Source organism: Cydia strobilella, chromosome 18 (genome assembly GCF_947568885.1).
Source record: "Cydia strobilella chromosome 18, ilCydStro3.1, whole genome shotgun sequence".
In the NCBI taxonomy this organism is placed as follows: Eukaryota; Metazoa; Arthropoda; class Insecta; order Lepidoptera; family Tortricidae; genus Cydia; species Cydia strobilella.
In genome coordinates this window covers 2,087,629-2,108,278 of record NC_086058.1, presented here as the reverse complement: position 1 = coordinate 2,108,278, position 20,650 = coordinate 2,087,629, and the positions used below count along the sequence as shown (strand labels likewise).

General features: G+C 38.0%; 1 long non-coding RNA gene across 4 annotated transcripts in view; it reads right to left on the bottom strand.

The window, feature by feature from the left end:
- Window positions 1–20,650, bottom strand: part of LOC134749493 (uncharacterized) — a 124,261-nt gene that overhangs the window by 46,781 nt on the left and 56,830 nt on the right. The window contains exon 1 of one of the 4 annotated variants that reach the window (XR_010128497.1): window positions 14,815–14,856. The exons of the other annotated variants lie outside the window; for them this stretch is intronic. This is a non-coding gene — a long non-coding RNA (uncharacterized LOC134749493). Of the gene's footprint in view, window positions 1–14,814; window positions 14,857–20,650 lie in introns of those variants that run through there. 4 annotated transcript variants of the gene reach the window in all.

The window sequence follows — 20,650 nt, the reverse complement described above, 5'->3', positions numbered from 1 at the left end:
TTTTGAGGTAGCCATACTCTTTCAATGTTTACGAGTTATATCTCATTTGAAAGAGTTTTTGATGCCGCTTCTTACGATACTAGACACAAAGTGTAATCTAGACAGCTTCTCATCGAAATCTTGACAAACTCTGAAAAAGTTTTAGGCTGCTGGGTGTTATTTTGGATTTTGAGGTAGCCATACTCTTTCAATGTTTACGAGTTATATCTCATTTGAAAGAGTTTTTGATGCCGCTTCTTACGATACTAGACACAAAGTGTAATCTAGACAGCTTCTCATCGAAATCTTGACAAACTGAAAAAGTTTTAGGCTGCTGGGTGTTATTCTGGATTTTGAGGTAGCCGTACTCTTTCAATGTTCACGAATTATATCTCATTTAAAAGAATTTTTGATGCCGCTTCTTACGATACTAGACACAAAGTGTAATCTAGACAGCTTCTCATCGAAATCTTGACAAACTCTGAAAAAGTTTTAGGCTGCTGGGTGTTATTCTGGATTTTGAGGTAGCCGTACTCTTTCAATGTTCACGAATTATATCTCATTTGAAAGAGTTTTTGATGCCGCTTCTTACGATACTAGACACAAAGTGTAATCTAGACAGCTTCTCATCGAAATCTTGACAAACTCTGAAAAAGTTTTAGGCTGCTGGGTGTTATTCTGGATTTTGAGGTATCCATACTCTTTCAATGTTCACGAATTATATCTCATTTGAAAGAGTTTTTGATGCCGCTTCTTACGATACTAGACACAAAGTGTAATCTAGACAGCTTCTCATCGAAATCTTGACAAACTGAAAAAGTTTTAGGCTGCTGGGTGTTATTCTGGATTTTGAGGTAGCCATACTCTTTCAATGTTCACGAATTATATCTCATTTGAAAGAGATTTTGATGCCGCTTCTTACGATACTAGACACAAAGTGTAATCTAGACAGCTTCTCATCGAAATCTTGACGAACTGAAAAAGTTTTAGGCTGCTGGGTGTTATTCTGGATTTTGAGGTAGCCGTACTCTTTCAATGTTTACGAATTATATCTCATTTGAAAGAGTTTTTGATGCCGCTTCTTACGATACTAGACACAAAGTGTAATCTAGACAGCTTCTCATCGAAATCTTGACAAACTGAAAAAGTTTTAGGCTGCTGGGTGTTATTCTGGATTTTGAAGTAGCCATACTCTTTCAATGTTCACGAATTATATCTCATTTGAAAGAGTTTTTGATGCCGCTTCTTACGATACTAGACACAAAGTGTAATCTAGACAGCTTCTCATCGAAATCTTGACAAACTCTGAAAAAGTTTTAGGCTGCTGGGTGTTATTCTGGATTTTGAGGTAGCCACGGTCTTTCAATGTTCACGAATTATACCTCATTTGAATGAGTTTTTCATGCCGCTTCTTACTTCAAATGAATTTGTATAAAAAACATCCAAGACGCAAGAACAAATTAAGGGTACACGGAAAGAACATGTCTAGTCAATTTAGTAACATGTTGAGTAATCGCGGTTTTAAAATTTGGAACCATGTCAAAATGTATGGTAATTCCGTGGCCAGGTCTTTTTTAACTAAAAAAAAAGTTGTGTTACATATATTATACAGTGGTAGCAAAAGATATAACTAATAGTTCATTAAGAGCTCTACATTTTGAAATGAAAATCTCATTTTCCGAAAAAAGTGACTAGACATGTTCTTTCCGTGTACCCTTCAAATATTCGTGCCCATCACGGAAATAAATGCCTCTGCCGGGATTCGAACCCAGGAATACGATAAGAAATGTATACCGGTACGATGCTTTATTGATTCGGGCGCACAGAAGACTTATTTACGTCGCGATATAATAGAAAGTTTAAATTTGAAGCCTGTTGGCAAAGAAATCGTGTCGAATTGTCTTTTTGTCGGGATCGAAACTAAAAAGGAACTGTTTTATACCTACGAGTTCACCGTAGCAAGCTTGGATAAGAAGTTTCAACGTACAATGACTGCGCGAGACAAGTCTAAGCTCTGCGGGTACGTTCCTCGTTTAAATGTAAATCATGAAATGTTCAAAGAGTTACAGAATAGTAGATTGTTAACCAAGGGATGAAAGGCATTAATTTCTACCGAGGTATTTTGGCGCTCGAACGCAGTGAGAGCGCCAATAGTCCGAGGCAGAAAGGATGCCTTTCACCCGAGTTAAACACTCTACTTTTCATTTCGAATACGAGGAAAGTAAAATGCATGTGTTTTTTTTAAAACATGACTATGTATACATTTTTATAGTATATGTTGAGGGTACTTTCAATTAACAATTCAAGCAAAAGAATCTTTATTTATGGAATGGAGAGTCAAATATCAGAATGGAAATTGTATAACAAATCCATTTAAACTCTAATTTCAATTGCTTATCGTAAAAAAAATTGATTGTAATGTACTGTAATGTACTGTAATGTAATGTAATGTAATGCACAAAGTGTAATGTAGACAGCCTCTCATCGAAATCTTGACGAACTGAAAAAGTTTTAGGCTGCTGGGTGTTATTCTGGATTTTGAGGTAGCCATACTCTTTCAATGTTTACGAGTTATATCTCATTTGAAAGAGTTTTTGATGCCGCTTCTTACGATACTAGACACAAAGTGTAATCTAGACAGCTTCTCATCGAAATCTTGACAAACTCTGAAAAAGTTTTAGGCTGCTGGGTGTTATTCTGGATTTTGAGGTAGCCATACTCTTTCAATGTTCACGAATTATATCTCATTCGAAAGAGTTTTTGATTCCGCTTCTTACGATACTAGACACAAAGTGTAATCTAGACAGCTTCTCATCGAAATCTTGACAAACTCTGAAAAAGTTTTAGGCTGCTGGGTGTTATTCTGGATTTTGAGGTAGCCGTACTCTTTCAATGTTCACGAATTATATCTCATTTAAAAGAATTTTTGATGCCGCTTCTTACGATACTAGACACAAAGTGTAATCTAGACAGCTTCTCATCGAAATCTTGACAAACTCTGAAAAAGTTTTAGGCTGCTGGGTGTTATTCTGGATTTTGAGGTAGCCGTACTCTTTCAATGTTCACGAATTATATCTCATTTGAAAGAGTTTTTGATGCCGCTTCTTACGATACTAGACACAAAGTGTAATCTAGACAGCTTCTCATCGAAATCTTGACAAACTCTGAAAAAGTTTTAGGCTGCTGGGTGTTATTCTGGATTTTGAGGTATCCATACTCTTTCAATGTTCACGAATTATATCTCATTTGAAAGAGTTTTTGATGCCGCTACTTACGATACTAGACACAAAGTGTAATCTAGACAGCTTCTCATCGAAATCTTGACAAACTCTGAAAAAGTTTTAGGCTGCTGGGTGTTATTCTGGATTTTGAAGTAGCCATACTCTTTCAATGTTCACGAATTATATCTCATTTGAAAGAGTTTTTGATGCCGCTTCTTATGATACTAGACACAAAGTGTAATCTAGACAGCTTCTCATCGAAATCTTGACAAACTCTGAAAAAGTTTTAGGCTGCTGGGTGTTATTCTGGATTTTGAAGTAGCCATACTTTTTCAATGTTCACGAATTATATCTCATTTGAAAGAGTTTTTGATGCCGCTTCTTACGATACTAGACACAAAGTGTAATCTAGACAGCTTCTCATCGAAATCTTGACAAACTCTGAAAAAGTTTTAGGCTGCTGGGTGTTATTCTGGATTTTGAGGTAGCCGTACTCTTTCAATGTTTACGAATTATATCTCATTTGAAAGAGTTTTTGATGCCGCTTCTTACGATACTAGACACAAAGTGTAATCTAGACAGCTTCTCATCGAAATCTTGACAAACTGAAAAAGTTTTAGGCTGCTGGGTGTTATTCTGGATTTTGAAGTAGCCATACTCTTTCAATGTTCACGAATTATATCTCATTTGAAAGAGTTTTTGATGCCGCTTCTTACGATACTAGACACAAAGTGTAATCTAGACAGCTTCTCATCGAAATCTTGACAAACTCTGAAAAAGTTTTAGGCTGCTGGGTGTTATTCTGGATTTTGAGGTAGCCACGGTCTTTCAATGTTCACGAATTATACCTCATTTGAATGAGTTTTTCATGCCGCTTCTTACTTCAAATGAATTTGTATAAAAAACATCCAAGACGCAAGAACAAATTAAGGGTACACGGAAAGAACATGTCTAGTCAATTTAGTAACATGTTGAGTAATCGCGGTTTTAAAATTTGGAACCATGTCAAAATGTATGGTAATTCCGTGGCCAGGTCTTTTTTAACTAAAAAAAAAGTTGTGTTACATATATTATACAGTGGTAGCAAAAGATATAACTAATAGTTCATTAAGAGCTCTACATTTTGAAATGAAAATCTCATTTTCCGAAAAAAGTGACTAGACATGTTCTTTCCGTGTACCCTTCAAATATTCGTGCCCATCACGGAAATAAATGCCTCTGCCGGGATTCGAACCCAGGGATACGATAAGAAATGTATACCGGTACGATGCTTTATTGATTCGGGCGCACAGAAGACTTATTTACGTCGCGATATAATAGAAAGTTTAAATTTGAAGCCTGTTGGCAAAGAAATCGTGTCGAATTGTCTTTTTGTCGGGATCGAAACTAAAAAGGAACTGTTTTATACCTACGAGTTCACCGTAGCAAGCTTGGATAAGAAGTTTCAACGTACAATGACTGCGCGAGACAAGTCTAAGCTCTGCGGGTACGTTCCTCGTTTAAATGTAAATCATGAAATGTTCAAAGAGTTACAGAATAGTAGATTGTTAACCAAGGGATGAAAGGCATTAATTTCTACCGAGGTATTTTGGCGCTCGAACGCAGTGAGAGCGCCAATAGTCCGAGGCAGAAAGGATGCCTTTCACCCGAGTTAAACACTCTACTTTTCATTTCGAATACGAGGAAAGTAAAATGCATGTGTTTTTTTTAAAACATGACTATGTATACATTTTTATAGTATATGTTGAGGGTACTTTCAATTAACAATTCAAGCAAATGAATCTTTATTTATGGAATGGAGAGTCAAATATCAGAATGGAAATTGTATAACAAATCCATTTAAACTCTAATTTCAATTGCTTATCGTAAAAAAAATTGATTGTAATGTACTGTAATGTACTGTAATGTAATGTAATGTAATGCACAAAGTGTAATGTAGACAGCCTCTCATCGAAATCTTGACGAACTGAAAAAGTTTTAGGCTGCTGGGTGTTATTCTGGATTTTGAGGTAGCCATACTCTTTCAATGTTTACGAGTTATATCTCATTTGAAAGAGTTTTTGATGCCGCTTCTTACGATACTAGACACAAAGTGTAATCTAGACAGCTTCTCATCGAAATCTTGACAAACTGAAAAAGTTTTAGGCTGCTGGGTGTTATTCTGGATTTTGAAGTAGCCATACTCTTTCAATGTTCACGAATTATATCTCATTTGAAAGAGTTTTTGATGCCGCTTCTTACGATACTAGACACAAAGTGTAATCTAGACAGCTTCTCATCGAAATCTTGACAAACTCTGAAAAAGTTTTAGGCTGCTGGGTGTTATTCTGGATTTTGAGGTAGCCGTACTCTTTCAATGTTCACGAATTATATCTCATTTGAAAGAGTTTTTGATGCCGCTTCTTACGATACTAGACACAAAGTGTAATCTAGACAGCTTCTCATCGAAATCTTGACAAACTCTGAAAAAGTTTTAGGCTGCTGGGTGTTATTCTGGATTTTGAGGTATCCATACTCTTTCAATGTTCACGAATTATATCTCATTTGAAAGCGTTTCTGATGCCGCTTCTTACGATACTAGACACAAAGTGTAATGTAGACAGCTTCTCATCGAAATCTGACAAACTGAAAAAGTTTTAGGCTGCTGGGTGTTATTCTGGATTTTGAGGTAGCCATACTCTTTCAATGTTCACGAATTATATCTCATTTGAAAGAGTTTTTGATGCCGCTTCTTACGATACTAGAAACAAAGTGTAATCTAGACAGCTTCTCATCGAAATCTTGACAAACTCTGAAAAAGTTTTAGGCTGCTGGGTGTTATTCTGGATTTTGAGGTAGCCGTACTCTTTCAATGTTCACGAATTATATCTCATTTGAAAGAATTTTTGATGCCGCTTCTTACGATACTAGACACAAAGTGTAATCTAGACAGCTTCTCATCGAAATCTTGACAAACTCTGAAAAAGTTTTAGGCTGCTGGGTGTTATTCTGGATTTTGAAGTAGCCATACTCTTTCAATGTTCACGAATTATATCTCATTTGAAAGAGTTTTTGATGCCGCTTCTTACGATACTAGACACAAAGTGTAATCTAGACAGCTTCTCATCGAAATCTTGACAAACTCTGAAAAAGTTTTAGGCTGCTGGGTGTTATTCTGGATTTTGAGGTAGCCATACTCTTTCAATGTTCACGAATTATATCTCATTTGAAAGCGTTTCTGATGCCGCTTCTTACGATACTAGACACAAAGTGTAATGTAGACAGCTTCTCATCGAAATCTGACAAACTGAAAAAGTTTTAGGCTGCTGGGTGTTATTCTGGATTTTGAGGTAGCCATACTCTTTCAATGTTCACGAATTATATCTCATTTGAAAGAGTTTTTGATGCCGCTTCTTACGATACTAGAAACAAAGTGTAATCTAGACAGCTTCTCATCGAAATCTTGACAAACTCTGAAAAAGTTTTAGGTTGCTGGGTGTTATTCTGGATTTTGAGGTAGCCACGGTCTTTCAATGTTCACTAATTATATCTCATTTGAAAGAGTTTTTGATGCCGCTTCTTACGATACTAGACACAAAGTGTAATCTGGACAGCTTCTCATCGAAATCTAGACAAACTCTGAAAAAGTTTTAGGCTGCTGGGTGTTATTCTGGATTTTGAGCTAGCCACGGTCTTTCAATGTTCACGAATTTATACCTCATTTGAAAGAGTTTTTCATGCCGCTTCTTACTTCAAATGAATTTGTATAAAAAACATCCAAGACGCAAGAACAAATTAAGGGTACACGGAAAGAACATGTCTAGTCAATTTAGTAACATGTTGAGTAATCGCGGTTTAAAAATTTGGAACCATGTCAAAATGTATGGTAATTCCGTGACCAGGTCTTTTTTAACTAAAAAAAAAGTTGTGTTACATATATTATACAGTGGTAGCAAAAGATGTCACTAATAGTTCATTAAGAGCTCTACATTTTGAAATGAAAATCTCATTTTCCGAAAAAAGTGACTAGACATGTTCTTTCCGTGTACCCTTCAAATATTCGTGCCCATCACGCAAATAAATGCCTCTGCCGGGATTCGAACCCAGGAATACGATAAGAAATGTATACCGGTACGATGCTTTATTGATTCGGGCGCACAGAAGACTTATTTACGTCGCGATATAATAGAAAGTTTAAATTTGAAGCCTGTTGGCAAAGAAATCGTGTCGAATTGTCTTTTTGTCGGGATCGAAACTAAAAAGGAACTGTTTTATACCTACGAGTTCACCGTAGCAAGCTTGGATAAGAAGTTTCAACGTACAACGACTGCGCGAGACAAGTTTAAGCTCTGCGGGTACGTTCCTCGTTTAAATGTAAATCATGAAATGTTCAAAGAGTTACAGAATAGTAGATTGTTAACCAAGGGATGAAAGGCATTAATTTCTATCGAGGTATTTTGGCGCTCGAACGCAGTGAGAGCGCCAATAGTCCGAGGCAGAAAGGATGCCATTCACCCGAGTTAAACACTCTACTTTTCATTTCGAATACGAGGAAAGTAAAATGCATGTTTTTTTAAAAACATGACTATGTATACATTTTTATAGTATATGTTGAGGGTACTTTCAATTAACAATTCAAGCAAAAGAATCTTTATTTATGGAATGGAGAGTCAAATATCAGAATGGAAATTGTATAACAAATCCATTTAAACTAATTTCAATTGCTTATCGTAAAAAAAATTTAATTGTAATGTACTGTAATGTACTGTAATGTAATGTAATGTAATGCACAAAGTGTAATGTAGACAGCCTCTCATCGAAATCTTGACGAACTGAAAAAGTTTTAGGCTGCTGGGTGTTATTCTGGATTTTGAGGTAGCCATACTCTTTCAATGTTCACGAATTATATCTCATTCGAAAGAGTTTTTGATGCCGCTTCTTACGATACTAGACACAAAGTGTAATCTAGACAGCTTCTCATCGAAATCTTGACAAACTCTGAAAAAGTTTTAGGCTGCTGGGTGTTATTCTGGATTTTGAGGTAGCCATACTCTTTCAATGTTTACGAATTATATCTCATTTGAAAGAGTTTTTGATGCCGCTTCTTACGATACTAGACACAAAGTGTAATCTAGACAGCTTCTCATCGAAATCTTGACAAACTCTGAAAAAGTTTTAGGCTGCTGGGTGTTATTCTGGATTTTGAGGTAGCCATACTCTTTCAATGTTCACGAATTATATCTCATTTGTAAGAGTTTTTGATGCCGCTTCTTACGATACTAGACACAAAGTGTAATCTAGACAGCTTCTCATCGAAATCTTGACAAACTGAAAAAGTTTTAGGCTGCTGGGTGTTATTCTGGATTTTGAGGTAGCCATACTCTTTCAATGTTTACGAATTATATCTCATTTGAAAGAGTTTTTGATGCCGCTTCTTACGATACTAGACACAAAGTGTAATCTAGACAGCTTCTCATCGAAATCTTGACAAACTCTGAAAAAGTTTTAGGCTGCTGGGTGTTATTCTGGATTTTGAGGTAGCCATACTCTTTCAATGTTCACGAATTATATCTCATTTGAAAGAGTTTTTGATGCCGCTTCTTACGATACTAGACACAAAGTGTAATCTAGACAGCTTCTCATCGAAATCTTGACAAACTGAAAAAGTTTTAGGCTGCTGGGTGTTATTCTGGATTTTGAGGTAGCCATACTCTTTCAATGTTTACGAATTATATCTCATTTGAAAGAGTTTTTGATGCCGCTTCTTACGATACTAGACACAAAGTGTAATCTAGACAGCTTCTCATCGAAATCTTGACAAACTGAAAAAGTTTTAGGCTGCTGGGTGTTATTCTGGATTTTGAGGTAGCCGTACTCTTTCAATGTTCACGAATTATATCTCATTTAAAAGAATTTTTGATGCCGCTTCTTACGATACTAGACACAAAGTGTAATCTAGACAGCTTCTCATCGAAATCTTGACAAACTCTGAAAAAGTTTTAGGCTGCTGGGTGTTATTCTGGATTTTGAGGTAGCCGTACTCTTTCAATGTTCACGAATTATATCTCATTTGAAAGAGTTTTTGATGCCGCTTCTTAAGATACTAGACACAAAGTGTAATCTAGACAGCTTCTCATCGAAATCTTGACAAACTCTGAAAAAGTTTTAGGCTGCTGGGTGTTATTCTGGATTTTGAGGTAGCCATACTCTTTCAATGTTTACGAGTTATATCTCATTTGAAAGAGTTTTTGATGCCGCTTCTTACGATACTAGACACAAAGTGTAATCTAGACAGCTTCTCATCGAAATCTTGACAAACTCTGAAAAAGTTTTAGGCTGCTGGGTGTTATTCTGGATTTTGAGGTAGCCATACTCTTTCAATGTTCACGAATTATATCTCATTTGAAAGAGTTTTTGATGCCGCTTCTTACGATACTAGACACAAAGTGTAATCTAGACAGCTTCTCATCGAAATCTTGACAAACTCTGAAAAAGTTTTAGGCTGCTGGGTGTTATTCTGGATTTTGAGGTAGCCATACTCTTTCAATGTTCACGACTTATACCTCATTTGAAAGAGTTTTTTATGCCGCTTCTTACGATACTAGAAGCAAAGTGTAATCTGGACAGTGTCCCTAAAAATAACGAAACCATTGTAGAAACGTTGTAGGCTGCCTGTTTGTGAAGTTAGCTGCCCTATGTGTTTTGTGAATAATTTGGCCCTTTTTGGGCTTAACACTTTCAGTTGTGATAAAAAAGTCAAATTTCTTTTAAAAACATGTTGTATATGCTCTTGAAAATGCTTAATATGTGAGTGTACAGGAGGTATATAAAATGACATCTTAATTTGGTTGGATTATCTTGGGCTGCCAGCTTTAGGCTGCTAACTTCACGCCGGTTGATGCCACCCGGTCGGTGATAAGGACAAAGCATGGCACTATTTTCTCTTTCCATATGAATCGCAATAAGACTATCTTTCTTTATTAAGAGTGTCAGGCCCTTGCTGCAGAACCACCGAACCGTCAACTTGTCTCCAACTTGTCCGTTTTTTTACCTGCGGCGATAAAGCGCTGCTCCCGATGTTTATTGAATGTGCCGTGGATTTATGCGGGCCCTCGATTGCTTCGGGACCGTACGAGACAGTTTTCACGATTTTCACTTCGCTTTAGGCTTTCTACGAGTCAAGAATTATCAAAAAGCGAAATGTTTTTCGTTTTGTAAAATTTTGTAGTACATAACCTATACTAACATTAATGTAACATTAAAGTAGAACTTAACACGTTCACGGACACAGCGCCATTCTTGAAACTGCGTAATGTGGCCAAGGCTCGGAACCGTTTTTTTTGAAAAACCCAAAATAGCCCAATGTCTTTAATTATTTTATGCTATTTACGTAGGACTGAATCATGTATTTAGGTAACAACTTCATATTATTAATTTGTCCCATTAAAAAACCGGCCACGCACCGAGGGTTCCGTACTTTTTAGTATTTGTTGTTATAGCGGCAACAGAAATACATCATCTGTAAAAATTTCAACTGCCTAGCTATCACGGTTCATGAGATACAGCATGGTGACAGACGGACAGCGGAGTCTTAGTAATAGGGTTCCGTTTTTACCCTTTGGGTACGGAACCCTAAAAATGGAATAATAAACCAAAGAACGAAAAATAACGTAACAATACCGGTATTTTTTGTATGAAGAAAAAACTGGTGCCGAGCCTTGGATGTGGCACAGTTAAATCCCATACAAGATGTTTTCCCGTCTATGGACGGACTGCCACATTGCATTTTCTATAAAAGTTGTGCTACATATTGACAGCTCAGTTTCATCTACAGTTTCAGTTGCATCTTTATACATTGAAGAGGCTCGTGATACGGCATCTCGTCCATAGTCGTATAACGTTCTCAGCCGTGTTGTGCCACAGCATGCGTCATGGCCCTGTATTTGTGGTGGTGATGCATAAAGTTGGTAAGTAAGTCACTAAGGATTTTGCTGTGAGAGAGCCTTGTGGCACAAGATACTTGACTTCATTATAATCCTATGAAAACTCGACGTCTGTGGACGGGATTGCGGTTTTGTCAAAGTAAAAATCATCGGCTTCAACCGTGGTGCATATCACGAGGGTGTCCTTTTACGTCTCGACGGACTGTCCGTGAACGTGTTAAAAAACTCCAAGCCACGCTAAGTTTTCATCGATTTGGAAGTATTGACAGTAAAAATGTATACATTTCCGACATAGTAATTATTATGGTTGGATAATTCGGACTCTACATTCTACATTAATTATTTAACCGGTTTCATTAACCGGTTGTTGTGGAGCACCTTGGAGAGATGTTTGTCTAGTAGTAAACGTCATTTGGGGGCAATTTTGTGGGTACAAAAAATCGGAACGTTTACGAAAAATCGGTTTACGGTACAGCACTAGCTGCACGGCATTACCCGATTTGACGTTTTTATTACCTAGTTAAACTAAGCGCAGACTATGATCTTAAAACTTTAGGTACTTATGCTTAGTTTTACGGTCTCATCTTAGCTAAAATTTTCTTAAATACCTTATTTCCTGTTTGTTTTAAGCAGCTCCAGTTAAAATAACTGCTAAACTAAAAATTATCATTTTGATAAAGAAAAATTCACATTTTTTTAATTTATTTATTAGGCACACAAAACTGATAACATTTATTACACGAAATATTATTTTAAGTAGGTACAGGTTTGGGTTGGGAATGATCCAAAGCATGTATGCTTAACACGAAAAACATATTTAAAGAGCGAGAACTACAAATAAACTAAATTCACACTAAATTACACAATAAAATACAATTAAACAATTTTAGGCACAAAACTTAAATTGCATAAAGAAGAGAGGAAAAATAAAGCAATGAATCAAAATACAATTAATTAAAATTAAAATTCAATTAAAATAAGACTGAAATATACATATAATTATACATTATTTTAATAACAAAAAAAGGATTGAATCTCATACATATTATAACTTAAGTAATACGGGCGTTTTTAGAAGAATAAACTACGTACAGCGCTTGATAGCACTAGCACCGTAGACAACTAAAAAGCATCAAATTTGTCCCGCCATCAAGCGATTACACCCGCCATTCGTTCGCAGTTTAAAAACTTAAAAATTCTGGGTGCTTTCTACAGCAAGCTCCGTGCTCTGCTAATTTCCCATGAGGCAGCGACCGGCCGCAAACTGCCGCGATAAACAACCCAGCGAGTATAAGAATTAATAGGCCTTAGTGTTTTTACCGCCTCAAAAAAATACCCAGTCCACCTGAGGTGTATTCAACCGTTGAACTGCGTAAATAATTGTCTCCGACAAACGATAAATCAGGTTTATCTTAAATTAAAAGCTAATTTACTTTTAAGGGTATCGTGGAGCGTTTTAAATTCGCAGGCGAAAACTATGTAGCAGAGTAGTAACAAAGAGGATATAATAAGATAGAGCGGTACTGTCATAGTAAATTTTGTAACCACTGTAAATTTACTGCCATCTATCGACATACTTTAAAACTAAAAATGAAGATTTTTAAAAATACGTTAAAATGTATTTAAATATGGATAAATGATTTTTTTATTTGCATTACTTATTTTTATATGATTTTGACACATGTTCTTTAACGGATATGCGTTAAAATTATAAATAACAAACGAAACCGTCAACGCCCTCTATACAAGAGTAGGCCAAAGCTAGTGGCGCCATCTCATCGAGAATCAAATTTTCGTCATTTTCGAGGCACGTTTTTTCCTTAAACTGTATCCATCTATTACGGAGTTATATCTATCTTTGGTAGTAATTAAAGAAGACTGACAATCCTCATTCAACGCCGCGAGAACTGTCATTATTGTACCTAGATTTTTATTATCCATCTATTACATTTTGATTATCTGCGCATAAAAGTTTTCTGCGACTGCTATTTGTAATTTTAAAACACTGGACTGCAGTTATAGCATATTTAAAAAAGTATTTTATTTATTTATAATACAAATGCATATTTAAAGCATAATAAAGCAGTTTAGGAATTTTATTAAGAATTATCTTTAAAATGCTTGCACTAGATTAAGTGTTAGCATTATTTTAACCTTCTCAAAGAGCTCACTAGATGGCGTCCTTAAATAAGAATATGACTAAAATACTTTTACTAAGCTTTAATTGTACTTACCTACTGTTTTGCATACGACAGCGGCAAGGCAAGTCGAATTTTACGTTTAAAAGTCATTTCTATTCTATTTTATAAATAGCAGAAGAGACAAATTTTATATGGACAAATCTAAAATGGAAAAAATAATAAAAAATAAGTGGCGCGCAATAAATATGAGGCACGCAGGGAGCCGCAGTATTGTATGAAGTTTGTCCGTCTTGAATATTTACTAGTCTCTGTCTGTAGCTTTGGAGAGTTGGCCAAAAATGTTATGTTTAAAAATGTACTGAACTTAGCAGACGCACTGTGCTTTATTTGATAAAACAATTCATAACTTAACGTTGAGAGGCAGCCAAAAGTGTCTTGGATTTAAGATAAATAGAACGTAAAAATGAAGTGTAAAAATAGTACGCACAGAAGAGATGACTTTTTTGGGTACCTTACTGGTAATCTTATACTTAAAATAAAATAAAATAAATAAATAAAAAGCTTTTATTTCAGGCATTTACCCATATTGCGTACAAAATTAAATACTACTTAAGAACTAATTGACACTGTAAAGGGGTGCCAGTCATGTTAAAAATAAGTCTAAATCTAGGTTCAGTCATTTTCTGTTCTGATCCATGTGAACAGAAATCCAGCGCTTAAACACCGGACTCCTTATATCGTCAGAAACAGCCACAAGTATTTTGTTGTCGGAACAGCGCAGTCTCCTCCAGAACGAGGCAACGCGGGATCTAATTATCGCGAAAAAGTCGGGGACCCCCGCGTCCACGTTAAGTGTGACAGGGAGGCAACACGTTGAACGTGGTTCGCGGTAGGCCCTCTGATTTTAATAACAGGCGGTCTAGCCAAGGTGACATCGCTGGCGTTTCATTATCGAATTCCTTTGAGTCTCACTCTTCCATATTAGCATGACAGTGACAGTTGCGTTTCGTTCACTACGTATTGGAATGTTGTCTACGGGGCCAGGTTAAGAATTAGATCTGGATTAGTTATGGATCTGATCAGTCAGTGTCAAAAGTGACGTTTCCTGTTGAAGTCCGGTGGCAAACAAGAGTAAGGTCCTTCTGGTAGTAAGCAATTATAATATCTCACCAAATAAATACATGCTTGCAACTCCAAGGTTTTCTAATGCGCGTTTTTAACCCTTTAAAAATAAAACTTAGGTACAATCTTTGCTTAAAATAATACTAAACTAAACTGTAGTCCCTTGAGAATCCTTAATAATGGTTTTACCTCATTAAGATAAGATAAATGCAGATAACAGAAGGGCGTCTAATTAAGAGAACAAGCTCTCAGTAGCTTACTGAACATGTTTTCGAGTTAACAAACGATGTTCTTGTATTTAAGTTTTTTTTTACTACGTCGGTGGCAAACAAGCATACGGCCCCCCTGATGTTAAGCAGCCTCCGTAGCCTATGAACGCCGCAACTCCAGAGGAGTTACATGCGCTTTGCCGACCCTAACACTCCGCACCCTCGTTGAGCTCTGGCAACCCTACTCACCGGCAGGAACACACCATATTTTTTTATACAGGGGAAATGCGTTACGCATACCACCTGGGTGCGGGGATTTCTCTGGAGGAAAACTCCAACCACCATTGGGGGGGGGGGGCGTCCTAGAATGCCCCTCACCATGAGGACCTACATTCTGTCAGATGACAGTCGTCCCCGTGACTGCCACCCAGAGGTCCCCGTTATGGCGGCAGGCGGCGGTCATGGGCGACCCGCCTCCGCCTAGCTCGTTTGCGCCGCAACGGATGAGCTTCCGCGTCCTCCTCCCGCGTGCGCTCTGCCGTTTCTTTTCCAGCCATGACTGCCTCGCAAAAAGTGGCCATAGCTTGCCAGCATCTTTTATTTTGGGTCATTGCCTTTATAATGGCCGGCAACGACAAATCTCCTCCTATCACTGTGACCAAATAGATACGCGGCTCATCCCAACTTAGGCAATCCATCAGCGTGTGCTGCGCCGTATCTTCTACCCCATCGCAGTGGTGACACGCTGGCGTTGGCTCCCTCATAGCCCTCTCGCACAGGTATTTGCCAAAACACCCATGGCCCGAGAGCACCAGAAATGTCAGATGGAATGACACAACCCCGTGTTGTCTCCCAATCCATTCCTTTATTGCAGGCTGAATCGCGTTCACCGTCCAGTGGCCAGCGCTTGGAGTTTCCAGCCTTTCGCCCCATTTACGAAGAACAGTATCGCGAGCATCCATTCTCCAACGCTTTACTTCTTCCAGCATAGGCTCTTGATTCCTAGCTCGCGACTCCGCGATCCGCCAGTATGTGTCCGCCAGAGCTCTTGCTTCTAAGTCCCAAGGCGGGGTAGGAACACAACACCTACCTTAAGTTACGTTATAAACTGAAATAGATGTTATATATTAAAGATAAAGTGACCACGCCCTCCGTGGCGGAAGCCGCATACAAACCGGCGTCTTAAGCTTACGCGGCTATGGCCTAGACCTAGGCTACCCCGCCACGGCGATACCCGTAGCTCATGAACACCTGCGACTCCTCTAGGCGTTGCAAGTGCGTTGGCAGGATTAAGATAGGAGTACGTTCTTTGCTTGAAGGTTTGGAAGTCGTATCGGTCCGGATATACCGCGAGTGACAGTTTATTCCATAGTTTAGCTATGCGAGACGGGAATTTTAAGATTTTTTTAGAAACTCAAAATCCCATACAAAATGACACACACAATCACGACCACAAATCACAATCGCGTACTTCACTTCACGCTATCGAATGTTTACACTAGGGCACAGAATAAGTAATAGTATTATCATACAGAACGGCCACGCACCGCCCCGCCCCGACTCGAATGTCCTCGCCCCGCGACAGCAGGTTGACGGCCGTTTGCCGGCCGCTCAGTACTGTTTTTAAGCAACTTACTCACACAATAACGCTTGCCGCGTGTACAGACGTGCCGTTCACACATAGAAACGCAAGTGATTTTTGATGTATAGCGTGTCCGCCCTGTGACTAGGGGTACTGTAGGTATGTAACGTAGGTACCTATGTAATATTGTCTTCGGTTACCGCGATAGTCACTCATAAAATAAAACTATGAAATCGGAACATATCGCGTACCTATATTATAAATTCAATATACGCGATGTAATCCGATTTCATAGTTTTTTTTCGTAGGTACCTAGTCCTTAATCCAAATACATCCTCTTAATACTTTAATCCGGTCTTCTTTATAAAACTATCAGGCCCACTTTAACTCCCATTCCGAACAACGAAACATTTTAATTTCTTTAATTCTTTTTGCGTCCGAAAAAAGCTCGCATAAGTCCGGGCAAAAAGTTAATAAACAAGACTTGGGCTTTAATTAAAAGCCAGGGAAGCATGAGCTGTGTAATTATGGCCCAAACGCGATGGGGGCTTACAACGCTTAACAAGTAAATGTTTCGAGGAAACCAGGATAAGATATCCTAAAGCATTAGAACTTTACATACAAGTTGACGGTGTACCGTAAAATGGGGTGAGTAGGAGCAAAACTGACATTCACACCTCGATAACATTTTATTTTTACATATGCAAACTGAATGGTGTATATAATAAGTGTTCCGGACGTTTGTATTTTAGTTTTTATTTTATTTTGGGTAGTTTGAAAAAAAATATTAACCAAAAAAAAACAAAAAGGCATACCATCAGATCCACAGCGCAGGCGTTTGGGTAGTTCCATTTCATAACTTTGACGATAAACAGAAAATTCCACCTCACCCCGTAGTCCCTCGTAATTGGGGTGATGTGGGTTTTCATACAAAGGTGATTTTGGAAGATTGTTGGATCAATTTTTTATTATGTGTATTACTATAGCTCCATTTTTAATTTGGAATACATTATTTTTGTAACAGTAGCCTTAAAACCCCATCTCACCCCCCTTTCATCCCAACTCGCCCCGCGAACCCTACTCACCCCATTTTACATTATTCCTCATTATCGTCATATTTGAATGTAGTCTATTTAGTTTAGAAAATAATGCATTTCTTCGATAACATTTTCAATACCTAGCATCTTTTGCGATGTTGCAATTGCATAGCATTGCCATCACTAAAACCAGTCGGCAGTCCAGTCTTGATGAGCATCAAAATGACGAAACACTAAGAAAATTTTAAAGACCCCAAGACAAAAGTAAAACACAAGACTGTCGAGTAGAAACTGCACTATTTATTGATCAAAACTGGTATATATATAAATGTGGTTAGGTGGGGGAGGCCTGCACGTGGCAGGTGTCCAATAGCTTGACCTTATCTTATGGCGGAGGGTCATCTTACATGACTCTCCGTGTGTGGTCTACATTCCTAACCTAATATGGTGGAGAGTCATATTGCATGACTCCGTATATAGTACCGCTAAGCTATCTAATTACATGTTATTTGAATTATTACCTAATATTCTATACCTACACTTCACTTATTTTCAAATAGCTGAAAACGTAAACATATTATCACATAGACACGATCGATGTGTGCGCACGACGCTCATGTTTTTGTACATCATACTCAAAAATATGTCCCATATAGCTAAGCTCTTATATTGTCAGCGAATTAAGAACTATGGTACATATTTTTGAGTAAATAAGGACAAGGACAAATATTTACACCAGGGACCGGACAACCCTTTCCGCGATAAAACCCTTTCAATGGGCGACACTTAAACACGGCTAACACATTGAAAGACTTTCCCTTTTGAACTGCAAGCCCATTCATACCCTTACCTTTGACTAACCCTTACCGAAAAGCTAACCAAAAATAAGGCTAGCTCTTAATAAGGGTTACCCTTATCTTTAAGCGCTTTTTATAAAGGTTTCCCTTTGCGTGAAAGAGACAGGATTAGTATATATCTACGGTAGTATATGAAAAGGAAAGAAAATACGTGCCTAGTCAAAGAACGCCGCCGTCGCCGCCGACGATCGCTCGGATTCGAAGTAATGTGTGCTTTATGAACAAGGTAGACGACTTAAATTAGCACGCTTATATGCTAAAAGGGAAGCCCTTTATAAGGCTAACCCTTATAAGCAATATGCAAGGTGTTGGTGAGCGGATGATCAGGGTTTTGTAAGGGTATTTGGGCTACCGATTATTCAAATGTGGTAGCTTTATATAAGGGTTTTTAAAAGCAAAACAAAGGGTTTCATCTGGCAAAGGGTATGGTGAGTTAAGCCTTATGCAATACCCTTATAAAACCCCGATAAGGGATAGCGGGCCGGTCCCTGATTTACACTTGACTGTACTACGATTTTCAATGTTTACGGTAAGCCTTTTGGTGTGATAAGTACGACTACCACCAGTTTGGCACTGACATACATGCTAGCGTGAACGTAACTTACTTTCTATGCATCTCGCTCGTACTAACATATTAGTGCGAGCGAGATGTATATAAATTAAATTATGTTGACGTTAGCGTATGTCAGTGTTGACACTGTCAGTGACTCATGGTGTATACACGAGCGCCAAGGGCCTGACACACTTTGATAGAAAAAGATAGTCTTATTGCGATTCCTATAAGAGGAAAGAGAAAATAGTGCCATACTTTGTCCTTATCACCGACCGGGTGGCATCATAGGTAGGAGGCGATGGCGAAATACCGAAATATATGGAGTGGAAGAGAAAAAATCATATGCTGCCCAAATTTTACATGAATATTCTTTCTCTTACCCCCGGTCGCTCGGTGGCGCGTCTATAACTACTTGTATATACTATGCCTATGACGAGCGCTCACTCTATGGTTTAAGCATAAGCAAGGCAAACGCTTGTTAAGCATTACGAACGAGGCAAGCTTACAAAAATGCTTGTATATTCACGGCGGGAATTCTTCGGGATAGTGCCGTGGAGGGGACGAGCAAAGTGCGAGGTAATGCGGGACAAGTGCGTATTTTGTTTTTTCGAAAAGTGGCGATTAAGAGGGTCCGGTTTGTAAAAGAAAACTCTACCAGGGCTTTTCTTTCCGTCTCCGATATACGCTAATCATTCTAAAATAAACACGGTGTCTAAAAACAGATTTATAGTTTTTAACTTGACACTTGACCACTTTTTAGACCACTATCTATAAAATTTTGTTAATACCTACTTAAGTATAATATATCACAATAAGGGCACTTTTCGATGGTGAATTTAATTTTTGCCATTCTATAGAACTTTTTGGCTGTAGGTATAAATAGGACCTTCTCTTATTATTTTAAACTTACTTCTTAATTTAAAAAAAAACGCTATATTTCACTAAGATTAGATTTAGATTTATTTATTTCAGAATAAAAATTACACTATAAATTTGCATCAATGTCAAAATTATGCTTATCTTCTTATTCTTAAGTGCTTCAGTGCTTCAAAAATTCAAAATTATCCCGACTTCGAAGTTGTCCCAATGCGCCCTATTTATTTATTGTTGCAAAATGAAAACTTGGCAAAAATAAATCGATTTATTAAACTTACAAGTTAAAAGGTCTAACCACGACAAAAATAACTAGAGCACCTAACCATTTTATCATGATACAACAAGTGCTAATTGTCCCTATTAATATTTACATCGCAATGTATGGTTCAAATGGACAAAACGAAGACGTTTTGATAGGTAAGAATCTATACAGGTTGGCAAAAAAATAAGCACATTCCCGTTGCCAGGGAGGTTTTGGGATTATACAGAGCAACTTTTACTATGGGACCAACCACGGAATCGCGAAAAAAATGTACCTACCCTTCCATAGAAAATGGACCAGCCAAAATGTAGTAGTAGTAAACACTTTATTGCACAAAACAAGTACATAACACAGAGAGAAATGTATGAAACAGCCAACTTTTTCGCGATTTCGGGGTTGGTCCCATAGTAAAAGTTGCTTGGTATAATCAAAATGTACCCTTCCATAGAAAATGGACCAGCCAAAATGTATAAAACAGCCAACTTTTTTTCGCGATTTCGGGGTTGGTCCTATAGTAAAAGTTGCTTAGTATTATGGATTCCTATTCAGCGGTGTAGAAATCAAACTCGGAGATCCATATAAAGTTTATAATAATTAAGAAACGTAGTTTACAAACGCGTGCAAAGAGCGGAAGAAGTTTAGGCGACAGAAAGAAGCTATGTACAATTATTATAGTTGTTGTTAGCGTAACGCGCGCAAGCAGAGGCTAGCGATAACGCGGAGAAAAGCGGCGTGCGTTTAGTGCGAATCTCTGGGAGCCTCTGTTCAAGCGCAGGCGACGCACTGAGCTCCGGGCGGCCGCGCCGCGGTGGGGGCGTGACGTCACAGCCAGGGACCGCCAGGCTGCCGGCCGCTCTCGCCGTCGCCTGACTTCGGGCCCGCTGGAGAA